Source organism: Echinops telfairi, unplaced genomic scaffold (assembly GCF_000313985.2).
Source record: "Echinops telfairi isolate 266 unplaced genomic scaffold, ASM31398v2 ScPeMD7_18;HRSCAF=68, whole genome shotgun sequence".
NCBI classification, from domain to species: domain Eukaryota; kingdom Metazoa; phylum Chordata; class Mammalia; order Afrosoricida; family Tenrecidae; genus Echinops; species Echinops telfairi.
The window spans coordinates 23,482,539-23,487,094 of NW_022103915.1; positions in this window are offsets into that span (position 1 = coordinate 23,482,539).

Sequence of the window (4,556 nt, forward strand, 5' to 3'; positions counted from 1 at the left end):
TACAATGGAATACTATGCACCCCTAAAAATCAGCGATGAACACGGGAAACACATTGTCTCATGGGAAAAATGGGAAGAAATCATGCTAAGTGAAATAAGCCAAGCACAAAAGGACAAGTACAACATGAGCCCACTGAGGTAAGCTTTAAAAATGGGACATAGGGGAAAAGCTACTATATACATACATTCCTGGGGTGAGGTCCAGGTACCATAGCAGGGGCCAAATCCAATCCAGGGATACATGGAGCAGCCAACTAAATAGGAGGGGGAAAGAAAGAGAGTGGGGGGAAGACATGGGTAGGGGGGAGCAAGGCACTAACCCACCCAAGGGGAGAGTATTGTTTATATCTCCACAGGAGATGGAGAGAGAGACCAGGCTTCAACCCGATGCACCAAGGCATGAATACAACAAACCAGCACGTGCCAGGGAACCAATAGAGAGGTCTGCAGGGTCAGCCCCAATCCGAACTATGTGGACACTCCCTCCTCCCATCCCCAGAAGAATGCAGTTCAGAGGACAGCACTGGGGCTACAGCTTGGGGAGAGGGGCACATCTGATTAGAGCACACAGGAGAAGCAAAGAGGGATGGAGAGGGAGGGGAACACATCCTGGCCCACCAAGCCCCGAGGACGATATTCCTGTTCAAAGCAATGCACAGAGAGGACCATAGGGCAAGCCCTACTATGAGACACAATGTCCACACAATGTCCCTCACTGGAGACAGATTGTGGCACCCCATCGGACTCAACTGGAAAACACTCATAAAGACCAACAAACAGACCTTGAACTATTTCAAGGCTTTTCCATTTTTGTCAGTGGCTTTCTTTTGTTGTTGTTATTTTGGTTTTGTTGTTATTACTTTGGTTTTGACTTCCTTTGTTGTTTTGTTTGGCTTTGCCTGGGTTTTGCGCTTATTGATGTCTCTAGATGTCTATCTAGATAAGATAGGCGGGATAAACAATTCAGAGATGTTAATAATGGGACCAATGGTTCCTGGTGGATACAGGAGAAGGGGAGATGGGAGAAAAGGGGGGTGGCAAACCAACCCAGGGACAAGAGAACAACAAGTGAACTCAAATCAATGGAGATAAGGGTGTAGAATGCCTAATGGGGCTTAATCAGGGGCAATGTAGCAGCAAGGAATTACTAAACCTGAATGAAGGCTGAACATGATGGTGGGACAAGAGGAAAGTAAAAGGAAATGGAGGAAAGAACCAGGAGGCAAAGGACATTTATAGAGGTCTAAATACAGGCATGTACACGTGTAAATATATTTATATATAATGAGGGGAATAGATCTATGTACTTATATCTATATGTTAAGAATTAAACTTGCAGATGGATATTGGGCCTTGACTCAAGTACTCCCTCAACACCAGAATATTTTGTTCTAATAATCCAGCATTCTGTGATGCTCACCTTCCCAACAGGATCACTGAAAACAAAATGGGTGCATAAGTAAATGTGGTGAAGAAAACTGATGGTGCCCAGCTATCAAAAGATATAGCATCTGGGGTCTTAAAGGCTTGAAGAGAAACAAGTGACCATCTAGCTCAGAAGCAACAAAGCCCACATGGAAGAAGCACACCAGCCTGTGTGATCATGAGGTGTCTATGGGATCAGGTATCAGGCATCTAAGACCCAGAACAAAATGTGAATAGGTGTGGGGAGGGAGGGCTGGAGCGGAGACCCCAAGCCCATCTGTAGACAATTAGACATCCCCTCACAGAAGGGTCACAAGGAAGAGATGAGTCAGTCGGGGTGCAGTATAGCACCGATGAAACACACAACTTTCCTCAAGTTCAGCAGTTCTCAACCTGTGGGTTGAGATCCATTTGGTGGTCGAACGACCCTTTCACAGAGATCACCCAATTCATGACAGTAGCAAAATTACAGTGATTAAGTAGCAACAAAAATAATTTTATGGTTGGGGGTGTCACCACAACATGAGGAACTGTATTAAAGGGTCGCTGCATTATGAAGGTTGAGAACCACTGCTCTAGTTCCTTAATGCTTCCTTCTCCCCCAATATCATGACCTCAATTCTACCTTGCAAATCTAATTAGACCAGAATATGCACACTGCAACAGATAAGAGCCCGCAACACAGGGAATCCAGGATAGATAAATCCTTCAGGGCCAACAATGAGAGTAACGATGCCAGAAGGATAAGGGGAAGGTGGGGGGAGAAAGGAGGAATCCATCACAATGATCAGCATATCACCCCCTCCCAGGGGGACGAACAACAGAAAAGTGAGTGAAGGGAGACAGAGGATGATGTAAGATATGAAAATAATACTCTATAACTTATCAAGGGTTCATGAGGGAGGGCAGGCTGGAGAGGGAGGGGGGAAATGAGGAGCTAATATCAAGGGCTCAAATAGAAAGAAAATGCTTTGAAAATGATGATGGCAGCATATGTACAAATGTGCTTGACACAATGGATGATTGTATGGATTGTGATAAGAGATGTAAGAGCCCCCAATAAAGGTACTTAATTAAGAAAAGAAAACAGACACAATTCTGGCACACATGGGACTGACCATGTGGAGTTAGAATCAACTGGCTAAGTCTAATCAAACCTAGACACGTCAATAAAAGAATCTCTATTTTCAGCAGAAGGAAGCTGTAGGTGAAGATACTGGGATTTGACTTCAAACCTGGTGTTCCTTCTGCTCTTCCAGGACAGCATGGTGGAGTGCATCGTTTTTGAATGGCTTCTTTGTAGTCAGGCTAGTTTTGTGTTTTACTTACTTTTCCTTTAGCATCCTATCTTCTGCTATGAATATAACAAATCCCCTCTAAGTTTTTGTATGAAATTTTTATTGTTCCACTCATTTTCGTTGACATCGTTCCCTTTGTGTTGAGTGCTTGATGCGTAGAATAAAATTCCATTGCAAGGGGAATTAAACAGCTAAGACCTATGAGTGTTCTCAGACTTTACTGGGTGTTATGCTTCCAGAGGAAACGTGACTCATGGCATATTTAAATATATGCAATGATGAATAGGTATGACTGTTCTCTGGAAATTTCTATGATTCACCCAGTGCTTCAAAGGAGACACCCAGGTCCCAGACACGGGACCACCCGAGCGTGCCCTGGGCCATGCCGCTCTGCCACCCTGCAGCTCATAATGGCAGTGCCTACTGCCCCCTCCGGCAAGCCAGGGGCTCTACCAGCCTGTCCCTGGGTTCCTTAGGCAGCCCAGACAGGAGACCAGCATGGGTGCTCTTTCATCGACAGAAAAAACGTACTCAACTTATTCTTCCTTACATTTTTCTCTAACTATTTAGAAAATTTTAAAATAGAGAATAATGAGGGGGGGGCGCTAATCATCCTACCCCAAAACCGGAATTCGCGCTCTTTAATACCGTGTGTCTCAGCGGTGACCCTGGAGGAGAGGCTGTGAGTTGGAACCATCGCAGGAGCAGGGTTTGGAGTGTGGTTTGGAATGCCTGTCATATTTCCTTCCAGTCTCTTCTTTAGGTTTTGTTTTGTTTCGTTTTTACAATCTGTAGCTTTATAGGTCGAATGCTGTCATTTCTAAAAGGAAAGGATTTAGAAAACAAAAACTCACTTCCACTGAGCTAATTCTAACTCGATTATTATAAAAATATGAAGAATTCAAAAAATCACGAAGCCAAATATTAAGTTAGAAACTCAAATCTCACAACCAGGAATAACTCTTGTTCAAATGAAGTTCAAATAATCACACATATCTCCCATGCATAAATACAGAAAGGAGGAGAAATAGGTAGAGTAGGGGATGTCCAGTTACAAGGGTTCATGGAGAAGAATGTCAACCAGGGTGCAGTGAAGCACCAAAGCACACAATCTTCTGATTCCCTGAGGCTTCCTCACCCACCACTATCATGATCCCAGAGATAAGAGCTCACCACACACGGAATCCAGGAACAGGAATGGGAAGAGTGATACCAGAAGGGTAGGGGAAAGATGGGGAGAGGAGGGAAGAAAGGGGGAACCAATCACAATGATCGACACACAGCCACACATCCCCCCTCCACGGAGACAAAAAACAGAAGCCATGCGGCAGGAAGACAGGGATCGGTGTAAGATATGAAAATAATAATTTATAATTTATCTAGGGGTCACGAGGGTAAGGCGGGGGAGGGAGGGAAAATGAGGAGCTAATACCAAGAGCTCGGTAGAAAGTAAATGTCTAGAAAAGAATGATGGCAACATATGTACAAATATGCTCGATAGAATTGCTGTATGGATTGTTATGAGTTTGAAGAGCCTCCAATTAAAATGATCTTTTAATTTTTAAGAAAAAATTTGGCTCATTCTTAAATACACACTGCTTTCTTTTTCAAATATTTTTTAAATTTATTTTTGTTTTGTAACATTTATTGCAATTCCTTCAATGTAACAGCATTTTCTCACTTCCTTCCCAGATTCCCTGTATCCATTTGTCCTTCTTCCTTTTTTTTTTATTGTTTTATTTTTTTATTTATTTTTTTTATGTTTTCTTTCTTTTTTTTTTTTTAACATTTTATTAGGGGCTCATACAACTGTTATCCCAATCCATACACACA